This window comes from Eptatretus burgeri, chromosome 9, assembly GCF_056783735.1.
Source record: "Eptatretus burgeri isolate ZD-2024b chromosome 9, Ebu_testis_v1, whole genome shotgun sequence".
Taxonomy (NCBI): domain Eukaryota; kingdom Metazoa; phylum Chordata; class Myxini; order Myxiniformes; family Myxinidae; genus Eptatretus; species Eptatretus burgeri.
The window spans coordinates 37,219,308-37,236,094 of NC_140969.1; the positions used below are offsets into that span (position 1 = coordinate 37,219,308).

Sequence of the window (16,787 nt, forward strand, 5' to 3'; positions counted from 1 at the left end):
AATGTGCAGCACAAAATTGCGAGTGGCATCATTGGCTGTGAGCACAGCTGTGCTGTTGATGTAGTGGATGCCCTGTTACCAATAAGCTGGTACTCATTTTGCCTACCGCCGAAGGATGACAGGCCGAGTCAACTCTACCTGGTGTTAATTCAACGTCCCGACAGGGGGCTTAAACCCAAGACCCAAAGATCTTAGGCCAAGCCACCTTACTGCTAAACCAAGTTGCATCCCTTACTCCCTCGCATGGAGACAACCCTCGCATGGAGACAACCCTCGCATGGAGACAACCCTTGCATGGAGACAACCCTCGCATGGAGACAACCCTCGCATGGAGACAACCCTCGCATGGAGACAACCCTCGCATGGAGACAACCCTCGCATGGAGACAACCCTCGCATGGAGAAAACCCTCGCATGGAGACAATCCTCGCATGGAGACTATCCTCGCATGGAGACTATCCTCGCATGGAGACAACCCTCGCATGGAGACAACCCTCGCATGGAGACAACCCTCGCATGGAGAAAACCCTCGCATGGAGACAATCCTCGCATGGAGACAACCCTCGCATGGAGACTATCCTCGCATGGAGACAACCCTCGCATGGAGACAACCCTCGCCAACCGACGAATATATGAGCAATCAAATGACGTTTCAGCTCTACCTTTGTCGATCCTCAACTGCACATCTCAAGACAGTGATGGACTTTGCTGGAATGCGTGCGGCCTGAGCAGTTTGTTTCCACAGCTGCGTTTTCCTTCTGCCTCCGCAGGTCCTGTCATTCCTTTTTCCTTCTTTCATGGCCATTCTGCATGAGCTTTGACTCTGGCTTCTGTGTATCTCACGTTGATCTCCTCGTGCATGCGAACTTTGACCTTTTCCCAAGAGTGTGTCCACGAAGCGCGGTCCATCGCCGTTTGTACGCGTCACGGGATACCTTGTTCGTTTGTGTTCTCGGTGTCCGACCAAACTGAAATCGGTCATTTGCAAACCAGTTTCATCGATCCCATTGTTGCGGTAAATAATTGATTTCCGATCTGTCGTTTTCGGTCCCCGATGAGATCGGCCTCTCTGGCGTTCCCATCTGAGCACCTATCTCAAAATGCTCATCCCAGGTTCAAATCCCATTTGTCATACTGTTCGATTCGTGCATTGCTTTATAAGGTCCTCCTATTTAGTGGATATACGAGGAGCCTTCCAGGCGGGCAGGATGACCTAGAGGTACGCAAAGTCATCCCGAAGCTATCTAACCTGGGTTCCAATCCAGACCCAGCTGTAAACTGTCACCCTGGTGCTTCGCAGACAGAGAGAGGCTTTAATATCCACATCGTCCATCAAACAAAGGACTTTGAATGCTGGAGCACCCGTCTGCCAGAACTGGGAGCATTGGTAGACATTAAAGACCCAATGGTGTCCTTCATGAAGAGCAGGTGAGCTACTGCAGACACCCTGAAAAAAATTACAAATTCCTACCTTTTTCAGTCGAACGTTAGGCCTCGCCAGCAGGATCTTGAAAAATACTTGGACCAAAATCGTCCCCTGGCTTAGCCCACAAGCTAGTGGGAATAACTAGTGCCGTTAAGGTAGTAGTAGTAGTAGTAGTTTTGAACGCCCACATAAAAGTCTGCGAAACTTGCTTAATGTCCTTGTCCTATAATATACAAGAACCCCCACGAGCCTTGCACACTGCATCGAAGTATAACAAAGATCATTTCACCGGGAACATGACCCGGGTGAGGTACGCATGGTGTTTACAAATTGTAAACCATTGCTGGTTCACCTTGAGCTCGTCGGGTGGAGTACTCTCTGCGGTTCGATAGTGGTGAAAGCACATCATTCGTGGAAAGCTCGACAAGGTGCATTCATCAACAATTAGCCTCGGCTTCACGAAAGCCTTGCGCTCAGTGTTGACGTCAATGATGCCTCCAACAAGAAGAAACGTTTTCAAGGTTCAAACCGCACAGAAACTCACCACACTTTCCAGCAAACACTTACCTGCTGGTCCTTCAACCATCTGTAAAAAGCTTCAACTGCACATAGTGACTCTCTGCTTCCATGTTTCAAATCGATGTGTCACTCCAGACTCTTTCCTAAAGTCCACACGTTGCTAGAATCTGTAAAAAATCTTATTTTCTTCCATCTGCACAATATTTAAAAAAATATTGGATCACGCACTCAACAATCTTGTGAAAAAAAAATTTTTGTCTGCAGTAAAGGCTGCGGGGTGGCTGCTGATGTAATGCCCTCTGTAGGTTGGAGTAAGAATTTGGAACTTGGTCAGTTTGCCTCCAGGTTGCCAGTGACAGTGCACCTACTCTTCGCGAAGGACACCGTGAGATCTTCAACGTCCACCAATGGATACTGGCAAACGGGACGCCAAGTTTAACGTCCATCTGAGGGATGGCAGATACATTGTTGAATCACCCTGCCCGTGAAACACTGCGATGACAGTTTATAGCTGGGTCGAGATTCAAACCCAAGCCAGATAGATAAGAGGCGAGTGTGTGCACCTCTAAGGGTCAAGGCCATCCTTCCAGCCCACTCGAATACTGTCATACTCGAGAAACTGATCAAATCATTCGAATCCTCAAAACAATTCACTGACTCAGAGTACAATGATGGATTGATTTTAACATTTTGCTGAAACCACTTAAAAAGAACAATTAATGTTTCCTGTCGACATTTTGACTTAAAAAAATTTAATAAAGTCGAGGCTCATGGAGGAGCTTGAACATAGAACCAATCAAGACGTAAAGGAACAAAACCAACCGGATAAAGAGAAGGGGGAAACACACGAACAGCAGGGATGAGGGACAAGATCGAGGGACATTTGGAGGAATAAGGGTTATGGAGAAGAACGAGGGTAAGTGAAGACACACAGGGTGGACAACATGAACACAGAAGTAAACTGTCAGGAAGGAAAAAGTGGAAACTTGAAAGAGGTGGACTTGAGGAAGGGTTAATGGGGATAAAAAAAAAAGATCATGTTCACAGTGATGTGCAAAAGTATTCACCCCCTCCAAAGTTTTCACATTTTGATGCCACCTCAGCTTATTTCATGATGCTTTCAAATCAAACGTAAATGGAGTTTGTGAAAAAGCATCTCAATGATACTGCAGGTATGTGGAGAAAAGGTTTGTGCTCAGACGAGACAAAAATTGAACAATTTGGTCTAAATTCAAAGTGTTAGGTCTGGCACAAGGCCAACACTGCACATCATCACCGAGTCAACACCATCCATCCTGTCAAGCATGGTGCGGGCAAAATCATGTTATGGGGCTGGTTTTCAACAGCAGAGACTGGCAAGCTTGTCAGGATAGAAGGGACAATGGAAGGTGCAAAGTACAGGAGAATCCTTGATGACAACCTGCTTGAGTTGGCCATGAATCTGAAACTGGGTACGAGGTTCACATTCCATCAGGACAATGATCCGAAGCACTAAGTTAAACTCACACTGGAGTGGATGAATAAGAAGAAAATAAATGTTCTTGAGTGTCCCAGTCAAAGTCCTGACTTGAACCCAATTGAACATTCATGGCGAGACTTGAAGATTGCAGTCCATCGATGATCCCCATCAAACTTGGCAGAACGAGAGCAATTTTCACGTGAAGAATGGGAAAAGATTTCACCATCTCACTGTGCAAAGCTGGTAGAGATCTTCCCAAAAAGATTCGGAGCAGTCATTGCTGTAAAAGGTGTTTCCACCAGGTACTGACCAAAGGGGCTGAATACTTTTACAACCAGTGAATTTTGATTTGTACATGTTTTCTGCAGGTATACCTGACATGTAACCTCCACATCCTTGTGGAGTTTGTCGGAGAAAGTTCTCAGCTGAAGTACGTCACCAACTGGGTGGCCTGGCCCGATGTTCGACTGAAGGTGACACGAAGAATTTGCAATTTGTTCAGAGTGCCAGCGATCCGGCGATAACTCACGTACTCTTCACGATTCAAGACACCGTGAATGGGATCTCCTTGAAACCAACGTCCATCCGAGGGTACGGCAGAGTTTGTGATGCAACATTTCTTCCCTGGTTGTGAAACACCCATCCGACGGTTCATGTCCTGATGGGGGAATCGAACCCAGACAAGAGGTCAGTGCGCCACCTCCGCGCCATCCTACCGGGTGAGGAACGCACAATGGTTGAGCAGTACACGGATTGAACGTGGAATGAATGAGCCCACCCGCTCGCCCCCTGGACCAACGTATTGTACATCATTTACATGAGACCCGCGCCGCGGTCTCCCTCCTCCATGGCTTTGTTCCCGAGCCTCCTGCGTGCTCGGTTCGAAACGGCAGAAGTTTGGCGCGCCTTCAAAGCACCGGGCACACAGGCCTTTTGTAACTCTAACCCTGAGGCTCGGCGTATCTGGTGCTTTTAGTGGCATATAACGAGTGACAAAAGCCCATGGAAGTTGGAAGGTGCATGCTGGTGTTTTGGGCTCGCCATGGATCGAGTTCGAACTCGCCCGCTCGTGTGCGTGGTGTGTGGGAACCCCGGTGCTGCACCTGGACCCGAGCCGTTGGCACTAAAAGAGAAAAAATAAATAAATAAGAAACGCAACTCGGTTGGAATGAATAAATCGAAACTATTTAACAAGTCCAAGATTTGTTTAAAAATAATAAATAAATAAATAAAAAAAACAACATCCTTTTTTAAAGAAACCTTCATGCGCTGGCAAGACGGGATGGTTGTCTGCGGAGAGTGTTTGTGTGTTGGAATCTTGAGAGTCTTTGTCCTGGGAGTTCCTCCCAAATCAATGGGCTCGGACTAAAAAGTCCGTGTGGAGCAAGCGCTCTCTGTCCGATTCAATGGGATCTCGGAGGGTTTTTGTTCCCTCGACAACATGAAAGTTAAACATCGCATGATCGGTCTTATCCGTGTCGTATCCGTGATCATATTCTCTATAGTATCCCCTGTGTGGCTCGCTCACAATGTTGACCATCTTGTGTGGACCAGGACCCAACGAGGATACATACGTGTGTGTGTGTGTATATATATATATATATATTCCGACACTGACAAATCGATGAAAGTTTTGGAGGTGTTGGCGAGCTTCCACCTGAGAATAACATCAGATCTGTCAGTTCGATCATGGAATGACGAGTTGGGGAAGAGCGAGTTGAGAGGGGTCGGGGGGGGGGGTGGGGGTGGATACAGGAGACTACCGCCCTGGGGGCACCCGCTTGCGGCATGTCTGGGGGCTGTGAGCAGCCCTCGGGGAGAGACCTCGGAAGAGATTTTGGATTCATGTAGTGTTCGCGACAACGATTCGGCGACGGAACGAGAGGGAGGGAACATTGCGGGCGGGTGTCCGTGTCTTGCCCAGCGGCATATGGGCTATTGTTGGCGGCGCAGCATTCTGCAGCACCCCCCGGGCAGCGCTGGGCAGGGGCGGAGAGGAACACAGCCCGGCATTGTTTATCGACAGCTGGCTAACGGCCCGGGCATCTGGTGAGGGCCAGCAAGGCTTGGTTGGGAAGTAAAGCAAAGGGGCGGGGTAGTTCGTGGTGGTGGTGGTGGTGGTGGTGGTGGTGGTAGCCAGACATTTCGGGAGCGCTCCGACAAATGGATGGCGGTGGTACCACTCGCCGGATGAGAGGACATCCAGTCCGCGTTTTACCTTTCTCATATCACCGGTCTTAGTTTGTATACATCACCTGTTCGCACCGCGTTCAAAAACACATCGCTGAACCGAAACTTGATCAAACGAGAATTCCGCTGCAATAAGCACAGGTGTGTGCAGGTGAATGCTCGGCTCGACCAATCGGTGCGATTTATAACATAATAATATACTCTCATCGCTAATTGCAAAGGTTGCGATGCACCGCCGACTCGGCTGCCGACGTCTCACCGTGGTCTCGCAGATCTCCGGTCTCACCCCGTCGGCCTCGCTGGCCGATCCGAGACCCGGACGGCGCTCATTTCGCCATCCCCGGTGCCGGCAATTATGCGCAGATTGGGTCCACTGGCAGCCGGGGCGACGAGCGGGTGGGATGGGATGTCTCTTGACTCTTAAATAATGGATGGCAATCTGGCTGCGCCAGCTGTTGGGGTCCACGAGCGCCAGCCGCGCCGAGATCTTCCCCTGCACCCTGCGAGTCGCGGCCAGCTCCGCAGATGGCGGCCGGAGCGCTTCTCCTCTCTGCGGGTCGGACGAACAAAACGCAACAAATTGGCACGGCACCACGGTCTAATTAGCAAAATCCAACTGCCATCTTCCAGCACACGGGTTTTGGAACGAGGACTTCTCCGGAGTGGGGCCGTCGAGATGGTTAACGAAATGGAGATTTGTAAAACGAGAAATATCCCGAGAAGGTACTTTCACCGCAGATCCAGAGGATGTTTCAAACGAGATCTCACAAACACGTGATACAATCGATGGTGATTTCATGAACATGTGGAACAATCCGTCGTGATAAAACAAACACGTGGTACAATCAACAGTGATCTCATGTACACGTGGTGCAATCAACAATGACCCCATCAACACGTGGTACAATCAACAGTGATCTCATGTACACGTGGTACAATCAACAGTGACCCCATCAACACGTGGTACAATCAACAGTGTGACCCCATCAACACGTGGTACAATCAACAGTGATCTCATGTACACGTGGTACAATCAACAGTGACCTCATGAACATGTGGTACAATCAACAGTGATCTCATGTACACATGGTACAATCAACAGTGATCTCATGTACACGTGGTACAATCAACAGTGACCCCATCAACACGTGGTGCTATCAACAGTGATCTCATGTACACGTGGTACAATCAACAGTGATCTCATGTACACGTGGTACAATCAACAGTGATCTCATGAACACGTGGTACAATCAACAGTGATCTCATGTACACGTGGTACAATCAACAGTGATCTCATGTACACGTGGTACAATCAACAGTGATCTCATGTACACGTGGTATAATCAACAGTGATCTCATGTACACGTGGTACAATCTACAGTGATCTCACGAACACGTGGTACAATCAACAGTGATCTCATGTACACATGGTACAATCAACAGTGATCTCATGTACACGTGGTACAATCAACAGTGATCTCACGAACACGTGGTACAATCAACAGTGATCTCATGTACACGTGGTACAATCAACAGTGATCTCATGTACACGTGGTACAATCTACAGTGATCTCACGAACACGTGGTACAATCAACAGTGATCTCATGTACACATGGTACAATCAACAGTGATCTCATGTACACATGGTACAATCAACAGTGATGTCACGAACACGTGGTACAATCAACAGTGATCTCACGAACACGTGGTACAATCAACAGTGATCTCATGTACACATGGTACAATCAACAGTGATCTCATGTACAGGTGGTACAATCAACAGTGATGTCATGTACACGTGGTACAATCAACAGTGATCTCATGTACACGTGGTACAATCAACAGTGATGTCATGTACACATGGTACAATCAACAGTGATGTCATGTACACGTGGTACAATCAACAGTGATCTCATGTACACGTGGTACAATCAACAGTGATGTCATGTACACGTGGTACTGTTACGGATTTGGAAGCCTTTTGCACACAAACGGAGAGCAGTCCCAAAGCTTTGTTATTTCGATAAGTATGTGTATAGTTACATTCCTCCTTGTAGCCTGGTGTTGGCGCAGTGGTTAGGGCAGCGGCTTGGGATCCAAAAGGTTCTGAGTCCTGAGTTCAAGCCCCGTTGGGCCACTGAATTAATACACCAGGGGGTTGACTCAGCCTGTCATCCTTTCGAGGTCGGCGAAATGAGTACCAGTGTACTGGGCCGGTGTATACCACGGTTAAAATAGGTGTACCATATCCCTGTGTCGCAAGAGGCGACCAGGGTTGCGTCAGGAAGGGCATCCGGTGTAAAACCTGTGTCAAATCATTATGCGGATCATACGGATGATCCGCTGTGGCGACCCCAAACGGGAGCAGCCGAAAGAAGAAGAAGAAGAAGTGTATAGTTACCTTCCTCCCTGTGTTTGATGGGAATTTCATGTGTGTGCTGCGGGGTATTTTATAGTCAGTTCTTTTTACATCTTAAATCCCCCCAAAAACCCTCCAAAGCAGTCGACGGCAACAGCCCCCCTCTGCTTTTGACACTATTCACATTCTTTGCGCGCTGGCGTGTCGAACACGTGCGTAGGCGGGGTTTCATCGGTCGCTGGCGCTCTGGTTTTCGCTCCAAAAAAGGGCCTGGAGTCCCTCTTGTCCATTCAGTGAGGAGTGAGCATTAGCCGACGCTCGCCAGCCAAAGGGAAGCCACAACACCATGTACTATTGCGCAGCCTCTTCGAGGGGCGGGCCTCTTCGGGGGGGCGGAGACAACGACACACCCACCGCCCAATGAAGGCAGGCCACCATGGTAACCGACATGCCTCCCCGTCCAATGAGGGATGAGGTGATGTCAGAGGCGGTCCCTCTGGCCCCCACGCGCGAGGGGGAGGAGAGTGTTCAGCGCGTTCTGTCTGCGCTGGCGCTGCTGCTCTCGCCTGGCCGGTTGGTGATCCATTGGTCTGCTCTGGTTTTCTGGTCGTCCTTGCAGTGCAAGGGTTCCTCTCGTCTCGTCCGCCTTCGTGCTGGCTGGCGTCAGTCGCATATCCCTCACCCCTGGTGTTTGGTGCTGCGTCAAAGCTGTGGGTTCGAGTCCCACCGAACAAGACCGACCAAACCACACGATGCGGACAGGTGCACAGCCGGACTCTGACTCCCCCCCCCCAGCTGACCTATCTTCCTCGGCTGGAGGGTCCAATAAAGACCTGACGGGGTCCATTTCTTTTGGGAGTGTGTGTGTCTGTCTTTGGGCCCAGTCACTAAGTAGGACTGTATAAGTGTTGATTGCTCATTGTACATTGCATATTCGTGATAAGTCTGCACTGTCTTATTATTGTAAATAAATATCTGTTAAATGTTATAGTTCGTTGCCTGTCGTTTCTACCATTGACCCAGAAAGGTGCGGGCTTGAGAAATAGTGAGGCCATCTGTGCTGTAAGTAATTATTTGGACCGGTGTGGCATTGGTAACTCCCGCTCGGTTACGCCGGATCCGAGTCGGTACCAGCGACTCGGTTTGGACAAAGTCGGCTGAAGGTGTCGCTTCCCCGGTAGTTAGACGGCATGGCAACTTAGGTAAATTGGAATTAGACAAGTGGACCCTACCTCACGCCGTCGAAATATTGGCGACCACGGTCCTTTAAGTGACCCATCGACTCCGGAGTTATCCGGGGTGACGACCCTTCGAATCCGGGTGTTCGGTGGGAGACGGCCCTAGTGCTCTGTCTGGCGGTCGTTCCTCACCACCGACCCCCGGCCAGCAACAAATTGGTGTCAGGAGTGGGATTCGGACCCCTCCGCCTTCCTAGAGAAATTCACGGGACTTTGATCAGTGGTGCGCCGAGCAACCCCCCCCCCCCGTTCCCTCCAAAGTAAGAGTGTAAATTATTCTCAGACGAATCATGGCGGGCCAAGACGGGCTGAAGCAGGTGGGTTCAGACCTGAATTTAAGGGAATCCATGGTCCAGGACCAACCCCCCCCCATACAGGAAGACATTTCCCCGCAGCCAAACCCAGAGTTTGTAATGAGCGTGGGAGGGGCGGCGTATAACCCCCCTCCCCCGTCAAAGTTCTCCCCTCCCCCCGTCAAAGTTCTTCCCTCCCCCCCCCGTCAAAGTTCTCCCTTCCCCCCCGTCAAAGTTCTTCCCTCCCCCCCCGTCAAAGTTCTTCCCTACCCCCCACCCCGTCAAAGTTCTTCCCTCCCCCTCACCCCGTCAAAGTTCCGGCACGTGTTCCAGCACGAAAAGTTCCGGCACGAAACCGGCACGTGCACGGTTAAAAGGAAGGTTGTGTGAATTCGGAAAGCACGGGTGCCCATGCGAGCGTGTGTACGGGGCATCACGTGCTGCACTCCGCGTGTTCTGTTCGTGGAATGCGCGGAGTTTGTCCCCGGGACAACACGCTCCGGTGGGCCTGCACAGCAAGCCGCGCACGTTCCGTGTGCGAATGACGTCACTGGGGATCTCCCAGCGCGAACTACAGGTGAACAGCGCACATCGGCCCACATGGCGGACGGCTCGAGAGCGAGCGCATGGTGCGATCGACGGGGCGATGATTCGCTTTCAATTATCGCCCAAACGGAGGGGATGTGCGAGTCAGAAACCACCGCCCTGGCAACGCAAGAAGATGGCCGAGCCTTGCTACGAGTACATGATACCCTGGCCAGGATGTGGCAATCATCCTCACTTGGGCAAAGGAGTATTAGTTAGTGGGAAGGGTTTAGCGATAGATAGACCGGCCTCATGGGGCAGGAACAGTCCTCATGGGGCCCGTGGAACAGTTAGTGGGAATTTTGTTTAGATTTAGAAATGGATTTTGGGAGACACGGACAGACATGGAATGTGTAGTGGGGATGTAGCCTTGCAGTAGAGTTAAAAGGAGCATGCATTAGAGTAAGGGATGACGAGGGGCACGAGCTAGTTAGGGGGACGTAGTTGTTAGAGTGTGGAGTGAATTGAAAAAAAAAAGATGAAGAGAACGAAACATGAGTGAATATGGGTCAGCAGGCCCGAGTGTGTGAGTGGAGTGAATGTGGAATGCATGGTGCGAATGGATGATTGGGGGGGGGGGAGGAGTGAATCCCACCCAAGGGAACCTGGGGTCAGTGTAATGTTAGTTAGTGGGTTAGTTAAATTTACCAAAAGGAGGTGGTTTTGTTGTTGGTGTTGAGTGAAGGCTCAAAACCTTTTTGAAGGGTGCAGGAGTCCATTGACCGGCTGGGAGCGTGGCTGTGGAAAGGCGAGTACCGAGTAGAGGGCCCCCCGGGCACCAGAGTATTCGGCCAGAGTAGGCCATGGTCCAAGGGAATGAGTCATGTAATGGGCACGGGCGACCCTCGGAATGGGACCTGGAGCACCAGAAATGCCACGTGGGCATCGATGGGGGCAATGCCAGGAAGGGCATCCCCCACGTTCATATGGAGTAGGTAGACTCGGAGACAGCCTCAGCGACCCGGGGGTGCTGTAGTTTGAGTTCGGCAGCCGGGAATCCCTGCCAAGTGAGCCACGCTGCCCAGCCAGGAAATTGTGCAAGGGCACGAGAGTAAATTTGAGGACTAGGCCCATTCTACCATTGTCCCAGGATGGTGCGGGCTTGAGAAATAGTGAGGCCGGCTGTGCCGTTAATTGTTATTTGGACCAGTGTGGCTTGGGTAAATCCCGCTCGGTTACGCCGGATCCGAGTCGGTACCAGCGACTCGGTTCGGACAAAGTCGGCCGAGGGTGTGGCTTCCCCGGTAGTTAGACGGCATGGGTACTTAGATATATTGGAATTAGACAAGTGGACCCGACCTCACACTGTCGAAATATTGGCGACCACGGTCCTTTAAGCGACCTGTCGACTCCAGAGTTATCCGGGGTGACGACCTTTTGATTCCGGGTGTTTGGTGGGAAACGGCCCGACTGCTCCGTTTAGCGGTCGTTCCTTGCCACCGACCCCCGGCCCACAACAGTACAATCAACAGTGATTTCATGAACACGTGGTACAATCAACAGTGACCTCATAAACATGTGGTACAATCAACAGTGATGTCATGTACACGTGGTACAATCAACAGTAATCTCATGAACACGTGGTACAATCTATAGTGTTTTGCACTGCATCTCCTGAACTCATGGTACAATCTATAGTGTGTCACACCAGATGTCATGAACACGTGGTACAATCTATCGTGTGTCACACCAGATCTCATGAACACGTGGCACACAATCGTGCATTTTCGGGGGTTTTACAAATGTCATGAACACGTGGTAGGGATGTATCACCTCCACGCGTATTCGCATGAATTAAACTCACGATTCGAGTTCTTCAAGTTTCCTTCATCAAAAGTCGCAATTAAAAAGTTCCGATAAATGACACAATTACAGAGTGAAGCCGTTAAAAGTGAACCTGCTCGTTTGTTACACGTCTACACGCATCGCGACCGTGACATCACTCGCTCTCACGTCCGTCTCCTTTGATAACAGGTAACGCGAGGTGCGAGTGCGAGCGAAAAGTTTTCTTCCTTCTTCTTTCATCCTTGTGATGGGCCTTTTGACAACGTTTTGACAGTCCGGGCATTTCCGTGCTCGTGCTCTGGTTGACACGTGCGAGCCGTCCCGGGAACAAGCAATTAACGGAGTCGCGCGTTATTTAGCCAAAGACTCCTGCGCATGGCGCACCAACACTGAGTGACGTACACGTTCGCAGCGATTGAGATGCCTGTAAAAATAACGCCATCAAACTCACTGCAGAGCTGCCATTGGAAGACGCAACTTTGATTGGGATCGCGGCCTGACTTTGATGGAGGATTAATTTGTGACGGTCCACCTGGCAGGTCGACGAGGTGAGAGTGTCGTGCGTGGGAACCGTGCGCTTCGTGAAGTTATTGTTGAGCCGATACCGCAGTAATGACGCGCGCTCCGTGCCTTTGGAGAGGTGGATTGGGTGTTAAGGGCTGAAGGTGAAGATCGTAGGGAGAAGTGCGCGGTTGGACTGAGAGCAGTGCAGGGAGGAGGGATCGTTGCCGTGCTGTTAGGGTTATCATGACGGGGTTAGTGCTTTGCTAACAGTGTGGGTGTGCTCCCCCACCCAACTTCAACTGCCATGCTTTAAAGAATATCGTTTTTCTATTTTTTATGAACTTTTCCCCATTTTAAAAGTTCTTTGCAATATTGGAGCAACTGATGCTGATCAGCCTTGAGCTTCGCAAGCGGTTCATCGCAGTGAAAAATGACGTCATTTATAAAAAGCGTTGTCCCAAGCACTACACAGCGAACAATTAAATAAATTCTGCACAGTCGCCCGTCCAATGATGGATGACTGCGTTGCCGCTGCAGCAGGGCGAGCGGACCGTCGTGCGAACTTTTTTCCAGACCGGGTGCTGCACCGAGCTGCGCTTCAGCAAGAGGCGCCTTTTCGCCTTGGAATGTCCTTTTGTCGCACTCTCGCCCTGGCAGGCAGACAATAGGCGGCTTTCTCTCGCACTCTCGTCCCCCGCAAGGCCGTGCTGCTGGGAACCTGCCGCACGCGCATTCCATCGCGCGCACCGCACTCAAGTGCGCACGGAGCGCCCCCGATTTACTCTGCTGGGGAATAAAGACGATTCGCAAAATTAATTTCCAAATTAATCACGACGCTAATTACTTATTGCGTGCTTGTTCCCAGAACGCGGTTATACCGAGTAAAACGCCCTGATACGCAGTTCGAGGGAAGTAACGGGCGGTATGGGGCTTGTATACATTGGGTCCACAACAATGGTACGTCCAGGCTCTATGACGTAATAGATTAAACCAGGGTCTCCACATAACCCCTCTCTTCCTGTAACCATACAACACCCTTTCACTGGTATTACATGCCGCACACAGGATGTGAACTTCCCTATTGCCAAGGTGGGCAAATCCTCCGCCTCCTTGACTCCTTCACCGCTACACTGTCCCAGTCGGCATCAATGCCCCAACACTCGAAAACTGATTCATCTGCCTTGTTTACTGCTCTATATCTCGTGTCGAGGGCGTTTTCCAAGGTCACCCTGCCTACATCATGGAAAATAGTCAACGTTACCCGAATTCAAAAGAAGTGTACCCAAACTAAGCCTCTTAACTACATGCCAAATCAGACTTCTCGAAATAACAAGCAAAGTAATGGAATAGATAATTCCAACAGAACTCAAGACTTATCCTTTAACCACCTCCCTGATCACCCACCATCAGTGTGCCTTCCACCCGGGTCATTCCTCTTTGGACGTACTCCCCATACTCGGTCAGCAACGAATGGATGCCCAAGTTCTCAAAACAAGCGGTCAGGCCCTCTCACTGGACATCTCTGGTGCATTCGATTCTGTGTGGCACGTCGGCCTGATTCCCAAACTGCCAGCTAATGGTATCTACACTTACCTCTTTGAACGGCGGATCAGATTTCCTGAGTGCTCACAATTAACAAGTTGATTTGGATGGAATGTTTACATCCAGGTCCGGATTAAACAGTTCGTGGGACCTAGGTCCACAATCCTTTCGGCCCCATCTCCCCCTAATTACCGCAGCACACACGCACGCACACAGATATGTAACATATCATTGCTATCCTAAACACAATACAAGCCAGACAGCGAACGAGTCAGGACGGAGCACGCACAGAGTGACTGTAAACTACTTAATTATAATACCTAAATAAGTAACCAATGCATCATTTCTTACCTGTTTGAAGGTAGATCACAGAAGCCTCCCGTCGTGTCTTGCTGATGGAAAATTCCTCGACAATGTCGTCAAATGACAGGGATGTCATGAATGTGTTCTCAATTGCCGCTCATGGCATTCAGTCGTTTCTGGCCCGTTGTTGATCGCAGCTAATTCTTCACACGTTTCACAGTTGAGAAAGACCTTTCCCCTGAGCAGTTCGACACAGAGATGCACAGCTACGTCCTCAGACAAATGTCAAGGTTGGGGGATGAATTAGACAGGCTGAGATCCCTCATCTTGTTTAGCATCTCACGGGCAGATGGAGGGATATCTGACTGTTAATGTTTCCCGTTTGATGAACATATATTTATTTGGTGTACAAGTGTAATACGTATTATTAAAATGTAAAAAAACGCACAAAAATATATAATTCTTTAAATTTTTTTTTACCCATAATGTTGGGGCCCCCTTGAAGTTTGGGCCCCAGGCCCAGGCCTATGCGGTAATCTGGCCCAGCATACATCCCACACCCATGTAAACCCCGAGAGGCCAGTGTCCCTCAAGGTAGTGTTGTGGGACCAATCATGTTCTTGATATACATCAGCAGCATGCCCTCGTTATTGGAAAACCCAATGCATCACTTTGCAGATGACTCCACTATGTGTAGGATAGTTCCACACCCTCCACCATGCAGATTGGGAGAGCATATCTCTATCTCTATCTCTCTCATGCGTCTTTCAGTGCTGAAAGACCCAAATTCTCATTCTCTCCATCCATAAGAGAGCCTGCATTACAATAAAAAAACGATCCAATCCCTCTACAGACTGGCATGCTAAACTGACTATGTCACTTGTCTATTGGCTGGCAAACTGGAAATGAATCGGCCTGTTTGCATGGTAGAGCATGACCAACTCTCAAAGAAGGAGAGCAAAGGGTCCATTATATATTATTTTATCTTTGATTGTATACACAATATTATCATTTCCTCTTCCGATCCGAACCATGATCGCCACCCCTCCTTTCTTCTCTCCTTGCCAGTCGAGTTTTGTGTTTCTCTGTCCTTGCTGTACAGTGTATTCAATTCTCAGTCGTTAAAAGTGTGGGTGGGAGCATTAGATGTGCAGCAAACGTTAAAGTTGTTGTTGATTGGGATATTGAGGCTGAAACAGTGCATTCCAAGATGGGTGTTGATGTAGTCTTTTGCGCATCCGCTTGACCATTGCACACAGCTGCCCCATTTGATTGGTGGTCAGTCCTGTTCAAAGGAAATCTCACAATAAATAACTACGTAGCAACTGAAACTGCAAAGGAATTGCCAATAAAACTCAGTTCGCTAACTGGTGACAATCAAAGTGGGGTATCTGCCTGCCATTATGCCTGTTCCGTGCACATGAGATGTCAGCACACATTTCCTGGTTGAACTAATACCTCCGACGGACAAGCAAGAACGACGCCGTGACAATTCATGCACAAAAGAGGCGTTTTTGCTCCGACGATGTCCGAAATGTCCAAAACTACAGCTTCTCCTGAAGGCCTACATTGGCGATCAAATTATTCTCAAATACATTTATTACAAAATGAACAAGTTCCAAATGGAACTTCCACCAAACATCAGGTGCCACTAACGCTTGGCACTTCGAAAAGCAGGTCATCGTCCGGACTGCTTCCCACGGGTACGATATCGATAAAGAGAAGTTGGATATGCTGTGATTGCATGGGACAGGGGTTGCTGATTTCGGTTTACTGTGAAAAACCAGTGACAAATACAGCTGTAGAAGAGGAAATAGACATTTATACGGAAGAAAAAAAACCGGAACAAAATAACCTAAATTTCCAAAGGATATTGAGGGATCTTTAAATATACTGATACATGCAAACAGACAGGACAGCTGGTTTAACGTCTTTGAATGAAAAATAATAATCTCGTGAGAAACTGTAGTGCACACACGTGCTAGTTATTATGTTACTTACTGATTATTTACCCTGAAAAACATGCCAAAGTAACGGTCTCAAAGGTTCGATAAAAATAAAGAGGCTTCACGTTCTAATTTTTATACCAATCTCATCTCTTACTGATTACAAGGACAAAGTAGTTTGGGAATTATCAAACATAAATGAGACTGGTGGCTCTTAAATAAGGAACTCTTCTCAAAACTTTGTGCTAACGGGTGACGACATCACATAGACGGTGAAACAAAAAAATTTGGAGCTCGGTAAGCAGTTATTTGAGACAATCGTGGAGATTTCCATGTTTTGTAAAGGAACATGAGCGATGAAGCAAGTTATCAGGTTAAAAATGCTCTTTTGTTTCTCTCCTAATTTGGCAACAGCGGTTGCTTTTACTGGCACTTCATGGAACCCCATGAACCTTGTGTAGTTGACGTCATCAGGCCACGTGGCATCATGTGCTCCGCCATATTGGTGATTCAGCTGACCCTAGTGATCAAGTTTTGTCATCGTTGAAAAATTTACAATGTAGTAATCGGGCCTTATTACCTTGTCAAAGAATGCTCAAACCCTTGATTCTGTTGGCAAGAAGAGGTGTCTTGAAAAA

At 49.0% G+C, this 16,787-nt stretch overlaps 1 protein-coding gene and 1 long non-coding RNA gene across 2 annotated transcripts in view; one reads left to right on the forward strand and one right to left on the reverse strand.

Moving 5' to 3' along the window:
• Positions 1-6,162, reverse strand: part of LOC147019917 (zinc finger and BTB domain-containing protein 18-like) — a 58,886-nt gene extending 52,724 nt beyond the window's left edge. Inside the window, exon 1 of the mRNA XM_085894759.1 lies at positions 5,853-6,162. The gene's annotated coding sequence lies outside the window, so the exon portion shown is untranslated. The remainder of the gene's footprint in view (positions 1-5,852) is intronic.
• Positions 6,163-11,933: 5,771 nt separating this feature from the next.
• LOC147019918 (uncharacterized) overlaps positions 11,934-16,787 on the forward strand; it is a 40,329-nt gene continuing 35,475 nt past the window's right edge. Inside the window, exon 1 of the long non-coding RNA XR_015061572.1 lies at positions 11,934-12,402. This is a non-coding gene — a long non-coding RNA (uncharacterized LOC147019918). The remainder of the gene's footprint in view (positions 12,403-16,787) is intronic.